Genomic DNA, 18,487 nt, shown 5'->3' with positions numbered 1-18,487 from the left:
GAAGGGCACCTCGGAGAGAGTTTGGGGGGATTTTCCTGAGGATGCAATCCAAATTGCAGAGGATACAGTGGAAGGACTTGGGGAGAAGTTCAGAGAGTCTGGAGAGAAAAGCCCAATGACAAAGCAGACTTCTGGTAACAACTGAAGCTGATAGCATGCAGGCCCCAGCAGGTTTGTCCTGATGGCTCAAGGGCAGGTAGATAATCAGTTCTCACTAGAGCTTCTGTGGGGGCTGGTCCTCTGGGCCACAAGCAGTGGGGATGGGGGACGAGCAGGTGGTGCTGTGAACTGTGGCCCATGAGGAGGACAGGGAGCTCTTTGGGCTTCCACATGCTCCTTACACACGTGGCCAATGAGTAAAGAGAAACAATTCTGGCTTTGCACTGTTGTAAAAAAGTCCTATGTCATCCTTAGATTGCTATTAAAAGGTACACTGTTAACCACTTTTGTGTTTTTACTTGAAAGCTGAGGAAGAGCCAGCTGGCTGACTAATTATCCTTCAGAGAGAACATCAAGTAGGAGAAAACACACATGATATTGTGCTTCATATTATGTGTTCCTAGGAAAGTTGTTTGGTCATGGAATTTTATAACCCAAATATTAGATATAGCTTGATAGGTAAAGGAAGTTATTTTGCAAAGTGGAGAATCCTTTGACGTGCAAATGGTTCTGGCTCGCTTTGTCTATGTAATTTTGATTTTTGTATATTAGGCTATTTTAAATCTCAACATATGAAGGAGAGAGGTGAAGGAGGATGAGAAAGGAGAAGGATGAGAAGGAAGGGAGAAAAGAAAGTTAAAGTGAATGAAATCTTTCAGTATTTTAAAAACAGTACCCCAGTAGTTCAACCAGAATGTGCTTCAGTATACTTCTTATATTAACATAAATAAGCCTTTATATTATGCTTAATCTATAACACAAATAACAATGCTTCTGCCTCAGAGTTTTATATGAAAATTGCTTAACAAATCAATTTTTTCCCCCACAGAATTAATCAAAAATAAATAAATAAATAAAAGGGGAGTTCCTGTCGTGGCGCGGTGGAAACGAACCTGACTAGGAACTATGAGGTTGCAGGTTCCATCGCTAGCCTTGCTCAGTGGGTTAAGGATCCAGCTTTGCCGTGAGCTGTGGTGTAGGTCACAGACACAGCTCGGATCCCACATTGCTGTGGCTCTGGCATAGGCTGGCAGCAATAGCTCTGATTAGACCCCTAGCCTGGGAACCTCCATGTACCACTGGTGTGGCCCTGAAAGGACAAAAAGACAAAAAAAAAAAAAAAAAAAAGAAGAAGAAGCTAAATGACTGAGCTGTGGCTAAGAGTTACCTTAGCAAACTGTACCAGCTATGAAAAAGTCTTGCTCGTAGAAAGAGTTAACTGTATCACTTACTCTGATGATTCAAGCTTCTTTTAGTCTACAGGTGGTATTCATCCTTTGATTATTTCAACCCAGACTATGATTCTCTAAGATCAAGTCATTATTTTCCACAGTTTCATTAAGAAGTCAATGTGTTCTTTCCATACACCAAGAACACCATCAGGGCAGCAAATGACCCAATGGTGTCCTGGTGGCCCCCAAGTGTCTGTTGAACTTATTTACAGGACAATTCACTTTAGAGTATGCTAGTCACCCTCTACCTCTGAAGGCCTTAAAAAAGTACCTGCTCTTCATGTCCTTACCACTGCAACATCACTATTCTAACATGAAGCTGCTGAAAAAAGTGGTAAGGTGAGTCACATTAGTTTTAGGTACCTGATCTCCATGCTAGTTGATGGCATTACCACATTCTTATCTTGCTATTGACTCAGTCCAGTTACTTGCAAAGAAAGTTGAGGGCAGGGACCATCTTTCAGCAACCCCAGTAGTTTATGGAATAAACAGTATATGAAGACATGTATGAATTGTCCTAAGTTAGAGTGCAGAAGAAGGACTGAAATATATGCTTTTTATTCCTGAAAAGGACAAACAACTACCTACTAGATTCTTGACAATGCTGCCACATTGAGAATTTCATTTGCTAATATTTCCAAATAACATATAATATACTCTCATAACAAGGAATTGGTGCCTCTAAGGGAATTCTAAGTTTCCATATAATTTTTTGTTTGTTTTTTTGTCTTTTTGCTATTTCTTGGGCCGCTCCCGCAGCATATGGAGCTTCCCAGGCTAGGGGTCTAATCAGAGCTGTAGCCTCTGGCCTACGCCAGAGCCACAGCAATGTGGGATCAGAGCCACATCTGCAACCTACACCACAGCTCACGGCAACACCGGATCGTTAACCCACTGAGCAAGGGCAGGGATCAAACCCACAACCTCATGGTTCCTAGTCGGATTCGTTAACCACTGCGCCACGATGGGAACTCCTCCTTCTAATTTTTTAAAAAAGGAAAATGGGATGGAGGAGAAGTGGAAGAGGTCAGAGTAGCAGGACAAAAGGAGAATGCTTATTTTGGAAAAAAAGAAATTATTTTTAAAGGGGTACTACAATTTTGAATTTCATAAAAATACAATTTGAAACACTAATAAGAATAATGTTGACAGAAGAGCTAATTAAGGGCCAAACCATGAAGATAGTAACATAAAATCTGACTTCTTCTTGAAAATATTAAATATGAGATGTCAATTTTCTTAAGTCATGAAAACAGTGTTACTACATCTGGAAACAGGAAAAATGGGTATTATACTAAAATATGAAAAATCTTATAGTTTTTTTAAAATTTGGATTTAGTCAAGTTATTATATTTCATACTCTAGAAGTAGACATAATCTACTCAATCGGGGATGATATTCAAAATATTTAAGACTCAGTCAGATGCCAGCTAATTAAAACAGACACCAAATCAATCCAAATGGAAGCTGACCAGGATATTATACTGGTGGGCATCTATCATATATCAGTTCTGCATATAATGGAATAATTTGTACCTATTAACCTTTTCTTTGAGAAATAAGTAATCACATGGAACATTATCACTATATATATATTTTTTAATTGTTCAGAAGTTTAATTTGATAAAATTGCCCATTTGTTAATCTAAGGCATTCATTTGGATGATTGGTTACTTGATTAGTCTAATAATGTTCAATGATATCCCTTAATAAAGTGATTTATGAATGTAAGATATTATTCTAACTTGAATACCTTACATATTCTAACAATTGAGCTAATAGCAGCAAGAAGAAAGCATACTGTTTAATACCAGGGAAACAAAGATTAACTTCTATTCTAAAGTCATCCTTCATGCCCCAAATCAAAAACATCAGACATCATGGGAAAACATAAGGGGCCTTCTCAAATTTGGTGAATTCATTCTCAAGGAATCATAATATATTTTAAGTGATAAATGAAGGACATTTTAATATACACATATGTATTCAAACATATTTACTCCCATATACAGACAGAATAATTCTAATTTTTTTCAAAAATAAAAAATACTATGCATAAGGGGGAAAGCAGGGGAAAACCTACCACAATGCTGAAAATAATTCAATGATTATCTCCAAAGAATGAAATTTTTTCACTTTTCTGCATTTATACAATTTAAAAAATAAGTACATACTATGAACAATTGCATGCCAATAAATATGACAACATAGAAGAAATGGATAACTTTCTAGAAACATAAAGCCCATCAAAACTGAATCAAGAAGAAATATATAATTTGAACAGACCAAGCACTAGAAATGAAGTTGAATATATAAGAAAAAAAAAAAACTCCCTACAAACAAGAGTCCAGGACCAGATGGCTTCAAAGGTGAATTCCACCAAACATACAAAGAACTTATACTTATCCTTCTTAAACTTTTCCAAAAGATTGAAGAAGAAACACTCCCAAAGACATTTTATGAAGCCACATTCTATGAATACCAAAACCAAAGACACTACCAAAAAAGAAAATTATAAGCCAGTATCTTCAATGAATATAGATGCAAAAATTCTATCCAACCAAATCCAACAACACATAAAAAGGATCATACACCATGTCCAAGTGGGATTCATCCCAAGCTCACAGGATGTTTCAACATATACAAAATCAACGTAATACAAAAGTTAAAAACCACACAATCAAAAAGTCAAAAACCACACGATCACCTCAATAGATGTGGAAAAAGCATTTGACAAAATCCAACATCCATTCATGATACAAATGCTTACCAAAGTAGGCATAGGGAACATATCTCAACACAATAAAAGCCTTATATGACAAACCCACAGCCAAATAGTACTCAACAAAGAAATGCTAAAAGCTTTCTTGGTAAAATCTGGAACAAGGATGCCCACTCTTACCACTTTTATTAAACATAGTGTTAGAAGTCCTATACATAGCAATCAGACCAAAACAAAAAAAACAAAAACAAAAAAAAAACAAAAACAACAACAAAAAAGCTATCCAAACTGGAAGAGAAGCAGTGAAATTGTCACTATATGTTGATGATATGATACTATATATAGAAAACCCTAAGGACTCTACACAAAAACCACTCTAACTGATCAATAGATTCAGCAAAGTAGCAGGATACAAGATTAACATTCGGGTTGCATTTCTCTATATTAAAAATAAAATATTAGAAAAGGAATATAAAAAACTTTTAAAATCACACTCAAAAAAATTAAATACCTAGGAATAAACCTAATCAGGGAGGTGAAAGACTTAAATGTTGAGAGCTTTACTAAAAACATTAATAATAGAAATTAAAGAGGATTCAAAGAAATGGAAAGATATCCCATGCTCCTGGGTTGGAAGAATTTTAATATTGTTAAAATGACCATACTACCCAAAGCAATCTACAGATTTAATACAATATCTATCAAATTACCCAAAACTTTTCTAAAGAACTAGAGCAAATAATCGAAACATTTCTATGGAAACCTAAAAGACCCAGAATTGCCAAAGCAATCCCAAGGTGGGGCGGGAGTAGAAGGAAGTAGGAGTCAAAATTCTCCCAGACTTCAAACAATATGACAAAGCCACAGTAATCAAGACAGAGTGGTACTGGTACAAAAACAATCATATGGATCAATGGAACAGAATAGAGAGCCCAGAAATAAACCCAGACATCTATGGTCAATTAATCTTCAACAAAGGAGGCAAGAATATAAAATGGGGAAAAGATGGTCTCTTCAGCAAGTGGTGCTGGCAAAACTGGAGAGCTCCACATAAATCAATGACAGCAGAACACATTCTCACACCATGCAGAAAAATAAACTCAATATGGCTTAAGAGTCTTAAACATAAGACATGACACTATAAAACTTCCAGAAGAAAACATTGGCAAAACATTCTCTGACATAAACTGTACAAATGTTTTCTTACATCAGTCTCCAAAGGCAATGGAAATTAAAACAAAAATAAACCAATGGAAACTAATCAAACTTAAAAGATTTTGCACAGCAAAGGAAACCATAAAAAACAAACAAACTGAAAATACAACCTACAGAATCGAAGAAAATAGTTGCAAATGATGCAAGTGACAAGAGCTTAGCTCCAAAATATACAAACAACTCATACAACTCAACAACAAAAAATAACCCAATTAGAAGACCTAAACAGGCATTTCTCCAAAGACATATAGATGGCCAGCAGGCATGAAAAGATGTTCAGCATCACTAATTATTAGAGAAATGCAAGTCAAAACTACAATAAGGTACCACCTCACACCAGTCAGAATGGTCATCATTAATAAGTCTACAAATAAGAAATGCTAGAGGCATTGTGGAGAAAATGGAACCCTCCTTCACTGTTGGAGGGAATGTAAATTGGTACAACCACTATGGAAAACAGTATGGAGGTTCCTTGGAAAACTAAATATAGAACTACCATATGATCCAGCAATCCTACTCCTAGGCATATATCTGGACAAAATTATAATTCAAAAAGATACATGCACCCCTATGTTCATTGCAGCACTTTTCACAATAGACAAGGTAAGGAGACAACCTAAATATCCATCAACAAATGAATGGATAAACAAGATGTGGTGTGTGTGTGTGTGTGTGTGTGTGTGTGTATAGGAATGCTATATATATATATAATGGAATATTATATATATATAATGGAATATTAGCCATAAAAAAGAATGAAATAATGTCATTTGCAGCAATGTGGATGCAACTATAGATGAAGTGATGTAGGTCAGAAAGAGAAGGATAAGTATCATATGGTACCAGTTATATGTGGAAACTAAAATATGGCACAAATGAACCTATGTATAAAACAAACAGACTCACAGTCGTAGAGAACAGACTTGTGGTTGCCGAGGGGGAGAGAGTGGGATGGAAGTGAAGTTTGAGGTTAGTAGATGCAAACTATTATATTTAGAATGGATAAGCAAAGAGATCCGACTGTATAGCACAGGAAACGATATCCAATCTTCTGGAATAGACCATGATGGAAGATAACATATGAAAAGGAATATGTGTGTATGTATGTGTGTGTGTGTATATATATATATATATATATATATATATATATATATATATATATATATGTAACCTTGCTGTACTGTACAGCAGAATTGGCACAAATCAACTATATTTTAACTTTAAAAATATAAAAAGTAGTGCTCACTTCAGCAGCACATATACTAAAATTGGAATGACACAGAAAAGATTAGTATGGCCCCTGCACAAAGCTGACATGCAAATTTGTGAAGCCTTCCATATTTTTAGAATCCAGAAATAAACCTAGACAGCTATGGTCAATTAATCTTTGACAAAGGAGGCAAGAACATAAAATGGGAAAAATAGTCTTTTCAGCAAATATTGCTGGGAAACCTGGACAGCTGCATGCACATCAATGAAACTAGAACACACCCTCACACCATGCAACAAAATAAATTCAAAATGGCTTAAAGACTTAGATATAAGACAAGACACCATCAAACTCCTGGAAGAGAATATAGGCAAAACATTCTCTGACATCAACCTTACAAATGTTTTCTCAGGTCAGTCTCACAAGGCAAGAGAGATAAAAGAAAAAATAAACCAATGGGATGTAATAAATTCATTGAGTAATTAAAAAATAAAATAAAATAAGAAAATAAAAAATAAATAAACCAATGGGAGCTAATCAAACTGACAATCTTTCGCACTGCAAAGGAAACCATTAAAAAAAACCCAAAAAGATAATTTACAGAATGGGAGAAAATAGTTTCAAATGATGCAATTGACAAGGGCTTAATCTCTAGAATATACAAACAATTTATACAACTCAACAGTAAAAAAGTCAACCCAATCGAAAAATGGGCAAAAGACATGAATAGACATTTCTCCAAGGAAGATATACAGATGGCCAGCAAGCATATGAAAAAATGCTCAACATCCCTGATTATTAGAGAACTGCAAGTCAACAATACCATGAAATACCACCTCACACCAGTCAGAATGGCCATCTTTAATAAGTCCACAAATAACAAATGCTGGTGAGGGTGTGGAGAAAAGGGAACCCTCCTGCACTGTTGGTGGGAATGTGAGCTGGTACAACCATTATGGAGTACAGTATGGAGGTACATCAGAAAACTAAGTATACAACTACCATATGACCCAGCAATCCCACTCTTGGGCATATATCCAGACAAAACTTTCCTTAAAAAAGACACATGCACCTGCATGTTCATGGCAGCTCTATTCACGATAGCCAAGACATAGAAACAACCCAAATGTCCATTGACAGATGATTGGATTAGGAAGATATGCTATAATATACACAATGGAATACTACTCAGCCATAAAAAAAGAATGAAATAATGCCACTTGCGGCAACATGGGTGGAACCAGAGACTCTCACACTGAGTGAAGTAAGTCAGAAAGAGAAAGACAAATACCATATGATATCACTTATATCTGGAATCTAATATATGGCACAAATGAACCTTTCCACAGAAAAGAAAATCATGGACTTGGAGAATAGATTTGTGGTTGTCAAGGGGGAGGAGGAGGGAGTGGGATGGATTGGGAGCTTGGGATTAATAGATGCAGACTATTGGCTTTGGAATGGATCAGCAATGAGATTCTGCTATGTAACACTGGGAACTATGTCACTAATGATGGAACATGATAATGTGAGAAAAAAGAATGTATGCATGTATGTGTAACTGGGGCACCATTCTGTACAGTGGAAAATTGACAGAATACTGTAAACCAGCTATAATGGAAAAAAAATCATTATGTAAAATAAGTAAATAAATAATAGTAGAAAAAATGTAAACAGTAATGTCCTGGTGTGGGGGGCAAAATAAGCACAGTTATTTTTAACAGGAAAAAAAAAGGTTTAAAGAGACTAGAAATAAAAATATCTCAGTCACCAAAGTTGACTACATGCCCCTAGCAAAAATAGAAGAATTTGAAAATTACAATCCAAAGTCCTCCTTGTCTTTTTTTCACCATCAAACACATAAAATGCATCATTTATACTTACTACCTGTATTTCCTCAGCATCTATTCACAACTTAACTCCTTACTTGCTAGCTTCCAGCCCTAGGACTCTATGGAAACCCAATTCTTATGTGTTCCCAATGATATGCTAATCACTGCATTCAAAGTCTTTGCTCAGTCTTCATTCTTCTAGACATCGCTCAACATTTTTTTTTTTTTCTTTTTTTTTAGGACCGCACCCACAGCAGATGGAGTTTCCCAGGCTAGGGGTCTAATCAGAGCTGTAGCTGCCGGCCTACGCCAGAGCCACAGCAACGCCAGATCCAAGCCACATCTGCGACATACACTGAACTTGTTTAAGACATGGTAGGTCCTAGTTCTGTAGCCTATTCTGCTGATAAGCTCTGATTTTCAGGATCTCACCCTGCTTCCACTTCCTGCCTCCATACTGCATTTCTCAAGGCTCTCTGGCCTCTTCCTCTTCATCGTCATTCACCTCACCCATGTGTTTAGCCCAGCGCCCATCCTGCATCATCCTGCAGGATCCCATCTAAGAGGTGAGTATAGAGGGATGAATAGTGGAAATACGGTATACTCTATAGTCAGACACCACTCAGCCATGTGTCATTCAACAAACTGAGATCCTCCCGTAACAGGAAACAATTAGGGATGAGGGCGTCAAAGCCATGGTTCCTGCCCTAAAGAGTTTACCAAATGCTGAGGCAGTCAAACATGCAAAGACTATGTGCAAAACGGGTTGTGGGGCCATAAAAGAAGTATGTATGTATAGACTTTAAAACAGCTGTATTTGCTAATCAGGGGATGTTTTTGCCTGCCTTGGGATTTTTTTTGTCATAAATCAGAGCTGAGCTTGCTGGATGCTGTCTTTTGAGTTACTAGAGTAGCATTTCTGTGTTCAACTTTTCCATTATGACTACCTTATCATTTTAAACTTGGAAAGGCTAATGTTAATTCCTCTACCTCTTTATCTTTCTCATGGTAATATGCCTACTATATATGTAGATTAAATGTCTACTGACTCTGTAATTATGAACTGAAATCATTGCCAAACTCATTTAAGACGACAGTTAACAGGTTAGAAAATAGCTATAAGCTGATGGTGAGGCTGTTCAGGCTGAATCAAAAGTGGAGTTTGAAACAGAAATTTAGAATTAAATTTGGGTGTTGATGGTAAAGAGCTAAGATACCCACTTCACCAATGATGGAAGATAAAGCAGCAGAGAAAGGTAAGAGCCTGTGGTTATCTTTACAGAAATTAGACTTTGAAGACATACATGCCCTGTGTCTAGGGTGGTGGTCCATGGGTCAAACAGAGCAATACTGTCCACACTCTGCTATTGTAGGTTTCTTTCTGACATACCGGGCTAGGACTAGAGTAAAGCAAGAGGGTCCTCTATGGGGCAAACTGTAGGGAAGTGCTCTCAGGCCACATGCTTGACCCTTAAATTGACCTTAAGGTCAGGCATCTCCTCATCACTCTTCTAGATGCCTCACTTGACTCACCCTAGTCTCAGCTTTGCTGCCATGTTCTCTCCCTCACTCTTCAATATCTCAGTTGCCAATTCGCAGCCCTCTTTAAAAATTCTTCATTTAAAAAATTAAAAGCAGATTTAAAAAATGTAAATCTCACTATTGCTTTATTCTGTTTAGGTAAAACAGGCTTAAAGTAAAACAATTTAAGAAACATAGTATAACTAGAATCTTACATTAAAAAAAAAAAACTCATAGAAGAGGAGATCAGATTTGTTGCCTCTAGAGGTTGGGGGTATGGGGTGGGGAAACTGAATGAAGGGGGTCGAAGGGTATGAACTTCCAGTTACAAATAAGTCCTGGGGATGGAATAGAGAACGTGAGGATGACAGTTAACATGCTGTATGGCATTTAGGAAAATTGCTAAGAGTAGATCCTAAAAGTGCTCATCAAAAAGAAAGATACATTTTCGTTCTTTTCCTTTTTTTCATCGAGATGAGATGATGGACATGATCTAAACTTATTGTGGTAATCATTTTGTAACCTAAGTAAGTCGTGATGCTGTGCTGTATGTCAATTATATCTCAATAAAAACTGGAAGAAAAAAAACTCCACGGAAACAAATTGGAAATTCAAATCCCAATCATGCCACACCTGGAGATAACCACTATAAAGATGATTTTCTCAGTGCACATACACACACATCTTTTTCACAAAAATGAGATTAAACACACTATTCTTATTTTATTTGCTTAAAAGTGTGTCATGAGTATCTTCTACGTCCATAAACATAAACACGTTAACATGTCTAACGAATACCATTCTTTGTTTACGATGATTGAAGGGCTTTTAAGATGGTTCCAGTTTTTTGTTCTTCTATCTCACTCTGAGATAAACATTCGTTTATTCAGATATTTATAACTTTCTCTTCGTTCTCAAATTTCAGCTGAAGCCCCACTTTTGAGAACAATGGGTAGCACATGCTGGAGAAAGGTAACAGAAAACCCTGTGCCAGACTCACTGAAACACAGCAGAACCAGTCTAGCAACTATCAACCCCCATTTTTTCCTCAGGCTTAAAGAAAACAAGACTAGAAATGTGAGGGGCATGAAGAGCACCATCCAAGTAGAGTCCACTCCTGGGTGTCCTTCCTTCCCTCATGGGGTAGGGGTGAGGGCGGAGAGAAAGTGCTTCTCTCCCTACTGAGCAAAGCAAGTGAGGGAAGCCCCACGAAAATCAAAAAGGGAAATTAGCAATGACTCCAAGGAAGAAAGACAGTGCTTCCTCCCCATGTCTTTATTACATTATGGAATTTGGGCCCTGAAGCTGCCATGGGTCCAGGTATAGGCATTCTTGGAAGAGTCTGGTCAGAATAGCCTGGAATTCAGGGCACATACAGGGCATAGAGAACAGTGCTGGCTTCTAGCCAGAACTCTGAAAGCTGAGGGACTGGAGTCACTCTCAACAGTGAGATCAAGGAAGGGCACAACAGAGGGAAGTCTCCAGTTGGTTTGTAGTTTTCCTTGGAAGAGATGGGCACTGCAAAGTTGCCAGGCTGGTGCTGTCTTGATTGGTCCCCCAAGAGGCCTGCTGCTCAGGCAAAGGGAGCCTGACAATTGGAGGCTGTGGGGTGGACTCCAGGAAGAGTTCAGAAAAAGGATGCTAAGAGGAAAGTGGTATCATTCCCACATCAAGGAATGTTGCAGGGTCAAAGCACCTGTTGGAGCCTCCAAAGAACCCACAGAAGCACTGCAAGAGAGGAACACCCAACATCTGAATACCTGCCATATACAGATGCCAAGAGAGGACAGTGTAACTGGACCAGCTCAGTAGACAGTCTTTTGCCCCTCTTCCTCCAACTGCTCCTCCCTGAGACCAATCTTGAGAGCAGAGCTGGAGAAAGAGCCCTGGGGATTACTACTATGTAATGACATTTTCAAAATCATTTTTTGAAGTTCCTATTGTGGCTCAGTGGTAAAGAACCCAACTAGTATCCATGAGGATGTGGGTTCAATCCCTGGCCTCATTCAGCGGGTTAAGGATCCAGCGTTACCGTGAGCTGTGGTGTAAGTTGCAGACACGGCTCAGATCCCACATTACTGTGTCTGTGGCGTAGGCCAGCAGCTGCAGCTTCAATTTGAACCCTAGCCTGGGAACTTCCAAATGCTGTGGGTGAAGCCCTAAAAAGAAAAAAAAATCATTTTTTATGTAGAATTATATCATCTACTAGTTTTATGCAAAAAATGGCTATTTTCTGAGAACAATTAAATATATTTAAATATAGAAATAAATATCTGAATGAGATATTTGATGATATTTAACCTGAAAAAGAAACTGAAATAATGAGATGGTCTTTCATATTCTATTAATTTTTTTAATGGCTGCACTGACAGCATATGCAAGTTTCCAGGTCAGGAATTGAATCCCAGCCACAGCTGTGACCTATGTCTTGGCTGTGGCAACACTGAATCCTTTAACCCACTGCACCAGGCCAGGGATTGAACCCCACACCTCCACAGTGACCTGAGCCAATGTACTCAGATTTGTAACCCACTGCACCCCAGCAGGAATTCTGATATTCTATTAATTTTGACATTGAATATTAAGGGTAATCATAGCTGAAAACCTAGACTCATAAAGTTGTAGAAACAGGTAGAATCAGAGCTTTTGTTATATGTTGGTGATATTCCAATGAAACTGGAAAGAAAAACAAAAAAGAGCTCTGATGTCTTGGTTGGCCAAATTAAAGTTTATATGAAAAAAAAGTTCAAGGTTTCTTCAAAATTCTGCCAGTTGAATTCATTTGCATTCTTTCTTTTGACTTCAAGTCTCTGAGGTCATCTTTGGCCAGGTCTGTGTGTTCTGATATTGGTTCTATCAGAAAGGAAGAGAGTCTAAGTCCACTTTTAATTTTTAAGTCCCATGGGCTGAAAAATACCTTTCAAAAGGCTTTGTTAGTGTTTCCGGGTGATTTTTGCCTATAGAGAAAGTGAGGAAGGTGTGCCTCAACACTGCTGCCCGTCCTGAAAAGTCCATGTAATTGTGCGCCTCCAAACTCTTCTTCCAGAAGGCTAGCATAGAGCTTATAGCTTATCTCCTCCTGTTTTCCTCTGCTTTGGTAGCAGCCTCCTTCACTGTGCTTCAGGATTCTGAGTATCAAGGTTCACACGATGGATAAAGCCAGAAGTATACAAGTTAAGCCAAGACAAACTTTTACTGCTTCCAATCAACTTGCTCTGAGAGTGGGCTTTCCTTATCTCTCTGTCAAAACAAAGTGCAGCTTTTGGAAGTTCCTGTTGTGATGCAGCAGAAATCAATCCGACTAGGAACCATGAAGTTGAGGGTTCGATCCCTGGCCTCGCTCAGTGGGTTAAAGATCCAGCGATGCCTTGAGCTGTGGTGTAGGTCACAGATGTGGCTTGGATCCCAAGTTGCTGTGGCTGTGGTGCAGGCCAGCAGCTGTAGCTCTGATTCAACCCCTCATTTGGGAACTTCCATATGCCATTGGTGCAGCCCTAAAAAGCAAAAAATAAAAAAATAAAAAATAAAAAAGTGGTACTTTTGAAGAAGGTCAATTAAGCCCTTCCAACTTGTCTTCTAGAACTAATGGCCCTCAGTGGAGTAGAGAAAAACATTCTATCTTGCTCCCAGTTCTTGGCAAAAAAACTTCTCAAAGGGGAGTAAATTCCATGCTCTGGGTCTGGGGGTGGGATGGGGGCATAGACAGCAGTAGACAAATGCTTCTTTGGCTAGGCCCCAGGTGGTAATCCACACCAACACAGAAATCAATGAGCCAGCATGGTTTGTGGAGTTTCTTCCTCATCAAAGGAGCAAGCCAAGCGTGTTGCTTTGCATCAAAAGACTTCCACTGGAGCACAGAAGGTCAAGATTCACTTCTATTTCAATCATTGTTTTAAAAAGTAACTTCTGAAACTTTGGGGATATTTCGAAGACGATGGAAGTCTTTGTAATATCCAAAAGAGGCTCACAAACCAGAAATTCTTATTAGATGAAAGAGCACACACAGGATGGAGGAAAACCAGGAGCTGGTTGTACTAAGAGGTGTCACAATTTCATTCAGTTGGATGCTAAAAGAAATGGAAAAGTGCCAATTTCCCCAAAATCTGCTTTAAAAATTAGAAGAAATATTAGCAGTTCTGGAGTTAACATACTATGGTAGAGACTGGTACAATTCTCTTCCTCTGCCACAAGCCCCAAAGCAGCCTATAAATCTTTTGACCACATAGCTTTACCATGAGTGAGTGCGGCTTCTTTTACCAGCAGTGCAATATGAACTTTCACAGCGCTTAAAGACAGAGCTTTTGTGATGAAGTGAATCCACATTCTGGTAAAGTCAAACTCTTTAAAATATACTATCTTCATGAAGAAGATCTGCTTTAGTTTGCAGTGGGCATCTTTTTATTTTTGCTGGCCTAGAATTTCATTTGTTTTTCTTCCACTTGTAGCACATTGATTACTCTTGGCATAATCACCCTCACCCCACTTTGTGTGCTTCTGCTGGGACTGACCCAATGCCCAGTCCTAGAGGTAGGCACAATCACAGTGGCCAGGAGCAGAGAATGTACTGATTTCACAAGCATGGACATGTAGCCCAAACCAGGCCAATGAGACACTACCCCAAATCTTTCGTTGGAACAAGTGGGAAAGAGGAGTTCTCTTTTTGGCAGGAGGTGATGTAAGCCGATAGCCGAGGGGCAACTTTGCAACAGTGAGTGGGAGCATGAAGCTTACCTGATAAAGTTACCCCCACAGAGGAAAGCAGAGTCAGGAGACAATGACATGGCTTGAGCCTCTAGATCGAGCTGTTCTACAGATAGGACCCACCTTGGACTTTTCCTGTGTGTGAACCAGTAAAGTCCTTTTTAAATTTAGAATTTCAGTTGGATTTCTGAAAAAGCCATGAGTGGCACACACAAAAAAGTCCAATTTACTCTTAGACAGACAGATCTAAGGCTTTATATGTCTACTGGTAAGAACAAGAAGCACTGAAATGTGGAGCCTCATTAAATTCAAAGTTGAAGATGAAAATTAGAAATTTTGTCTTATTTTCTTGCTTTAACATTTCCCAACTTGAGTTAGGTCAATGCAAACAAAGACAGATGCCTCTAATCCTGAGAGAGGGGGAGTACGTTCTTTAGCTCTGTCAGCATCAACATCCTGTAGACATCAAACCCAGCAGCAATGACCACAGAGCTTCAGTTAACAACCCACAACAGCCTGTGCCACACTGCACATGTGCAGGATAAAGCAATATTGTAATAACATACTTTTTTGTTCTAATCAAGTCAAACTTTAAAGTAACAGGAAGGACTTTAGGTGGTGTAATGAGGAAATCCAAGAAGCTACTGTCTTACCATTCCAAACACACAGAAAATCTGGATAGATTATGATAAAATATTTAAAATACATATAATCACATATAAAAAGGAAAGATAATTTTACAGTGCCAAAAAGAAGAGGAGACTCAAACCATCAGCAAAGCAGTGTGAAGCTGCCTGGAAGCTGAGAGGAAGAGTACTGGGGCCCAAAATAACATTCCCTAGAGCTGGGTCTCTGATGTCAGTACCAGGATGGTCAGGGGGAGGGAGTCTCATGACTCATGGTAAGGAAAGTGAAACTGGGCCTCCCACATAGGTATGAGCGCTGGGAAAGCTGTCGTGTCTGTGAACAAGGACTAGAAGAATTTCACCTTCAGGCCTGGAGGCAAGATGCAGAGAGAGGTATTCCCATCATAGCCGACTAGCAGCCATGAGGACGCAGGTTTGATCCCTGGCCCTCCTTCAGTGGGTTAAGGATCTGGCGTTGCCATGAGTTGTCATATAGGTCACAGACGTGGCTCAGATCTGGTGTTGCTGTGGCTGTGGTGAAGGCCAGTGGCTACAGTTCTGATTCAACCCCTAGCCTGGAAACCTCCATATGTTGTGGATGAGGCCCTTAAAAAAAGACAAGAAAGGAAGCAAGCAAAAGAGAATTTGGGGTTAAAAATCACCCCAAAACAATTTATACCCCAAGACCCTAAGCCTAGGTAGACAGAAATATATGGTGACAGAAGCTTTCAGGCAAGAATCTAAACTAATATTAAGATTGTCAAGTCCTAAACAGGAGGATTTGTGGAGGTTCCTAAGAAAACCAAATATAGAACTACCATATGATCTAGCAATCCCACTCCTGGGCATATATCCAGACAAAGCTACAATTCAAAAAGATGCATGCATCCCTATGTTCACAGCTGCACTATTTACAATAGCCAAGACATGGAAATAACTTAAATGCCCATCAACAGATGAATGGATTAAGATGTGGTATATATACACAATGGAATACTACTCAGCCATAAAAAGATTGAAATAATGCTGTTTGCAGCCATATGGGTAGAGAGTCTCATATTAAGTGAAACAAGTCAGAAAAAGACAAATACCATATGATATCACTTATACGTGGAATCTAAAATATGGCACAGATGAACCTATCTACAGAACAGAAAGACTCATAGACACAGAGAACAAACTTGTGGCTGCCAAGGGAGAGGGGGAGGGAGTGGGGGTGGACTGGGAGTTTGGGGTTAGTAGATGCAAACTATTACATTTAGAAAGGATAAGCAACAAGGTCCCACCATACAGCACAGGGAAATGTATCCAGTATCTTGAGCTAGAGCATGATAGAAGATAGTATGAGAAAAAGAATGTGTATATATATATATATATATGTATGACTGGGTCACTTTGCTGTACACAACAGAAATTGGCACAACATTGTAAATCAACTACACTTTAATAAAGAAAATAAATTTATCATCCAAAAAAAAAAAAAAAAAAAAGCCAGGTCCTGATGAAAGCAGTAGGCAGATGTTAAGTTGCCTCCTGGGTACCCTCCCGCAGGCCAGGGCATAGGTAGGGCGTCCATGGAAATCAACTCCTGCTACAGACAAGCTCATCTCAGAAACATTTCCCAGTCAAAAGTAAGTCAATATTAAACATTATTTTAGTCAAAAGTAAGTGAATATTAAACATTTTTTTATTTTCTGTGTACATGATTATATAGTTTCAGGTATATAATGTAATGATTTGATATTTGTATATATTGCTAAATGCTCAGCATAAGAAGTCTAGTTAACATCCATTACTATAAATAGCTACAAAATTTTTTCTCTGGAACATTTTGTTATGGCCCAAAGTACCCTGCGACAGTTCTAAAAGCCAATTTCCTCCAGGAACCCAGCAGAAAACAAATTTCAAACTGATCCTATTACTTCAATATTAAGTCAACATACACCAACACTTTCTAATTTGTAGGCATTACTTATTAACCACATTTTATCTTTCATCTTTTTTACCCAGTTCTCAAGATTAAAATCAATCTCCCAGGGAATTTCAACAACTAGCATTTTTTAATGATGAATGCATTTCCTGATTTACTCTCCCACCCTTTCAGCTAAGATATCAATAAAGATCTATGTGACTGAAATTCATATGTTCAGATACAATCATTCCTTTTATGAAGTTAACTCTTCTGTTTCTAGATTTCTAAAGAAACAGTTCATCTACCTCAACCTTACTTGTTTTTATTTTTTTATTTTTTATTTTTGGCTTTTTAGGGGCATATCAGCCCAAGCTAGGGGTCAAATTGGAGCTGCAGCTGCTGGCCTATACCACAGCCATGGGAACGCTGGATCTGAGCCTTGTCTTTGACCTACATCACAGCTCAGGGCAACACTGGATCTTTAACCCACTGAGCGAGGCCAGGGCTCGAACCCGCACATTCATGGATACTAGTTGGGTTCATTACCGCTGAGCCACAATGGGAACTCCCTCAATCTTAACTTTTTAATACCAAATTGATTAAATAGTATTAGCTGCAGAACTCATAGTTTTAGCACAGAAATGTATACCTGTCGAAATGCCAATTCTTAAGCTTAGTTCTCTTTTCACGCATATGCATGAAACAATGTAGTATGATGGAAAGATCACCAGACCAGTGATAAGGCAGCTGGAACCCAACCCTGCAATCCTCTTAGTAGCAATGTAACCTTGCAGCAAGTCACATGACTTCCCAAGGCTTCAGTCTCCAGGTGTATAAAGCAGAGATAAGATCAGCAAGCCTCCATACCTCAGCTTGTTGTGAAAAGCACTGATGGAGGAACTTGAGGGAATCATGGAAAGATCCCAGATGTGGGAAAAATGTGGGCAAGAGTTCCCTCTGATGGTATTCCTCTGTGCCCTGAGGCAAGTTTACAGAGATACTTCCTATCTAGATTCTATAACCTCTAAAATCCTTCCCACACTCGACATGCCATCATGTGTTACCCTGGAACTAGCATCTCTCCAGATTTCTGTTTTGCATATTGTCTTTAAGCTAGCATATTTAACCTTTCCTAGATCACCTATGTTATTGGGTCCTATAATTTTATGCATAGAGCCTTCATCATCAGAAATTCTATTCCCCACAGAATCAAATCCATTTCAAACTGTACTCATGGTCCACACGTCATACTGGTTATGACCACTGCTTTAAAAAAATGCCAAATAGAACAGAAAATATTGGAGCACATCATACTTAGTAAGGATAAGCATTGTTCATAAAAATTCATTGTATGTGT

At 38.6% G+C, this 18,487-nt stretch overlaps 1 protein-coding gene and 1 non-coding gene across 3 annotated transcripts in view; one reads left to right on the top strand and one right to left on the bottom strand.

The window, feature by feature from the left end:
• Window positions 1-18,487, bottom strand: part of CRYBG1 (crystallin beta-gamma domain containing 1) — a 211,196-nt gene that overhangs the window by 154,200 nt on the left and 38,509 nt on the right. The window lies entirely within an intron of this gene.
• Window positions 6,567-6,673, top strand: LOC146406141 (U6 spliceosomal RNA). Its single transcript, XR_014833560.1, has one exon. It is a non-coding gene; the product is annotated as a U6 spliceosomal RNA (small nuclear RNA).

Source organism: Sus scrofa, chromosome 1 (genome assembly GCF_054392235.1).
Source record: "Sus scrofa isolate SSC_HxYL_T2T_F1_AM1 chromosome 1, Sscrofa_HxYL_maternal_Yorkshire_Landrace_v2.0, whole genome shotgun sequence".
NCBI lineage: Eukaryota > Metazoa > Chordata > Mammalia > Artiodactyla > Suidae > Sus > Sus scrofa.
Note: the sequence above shows the minus strand (reverse complement) of the source record. Positions and strands in the feature narration are given on the sequence as shown.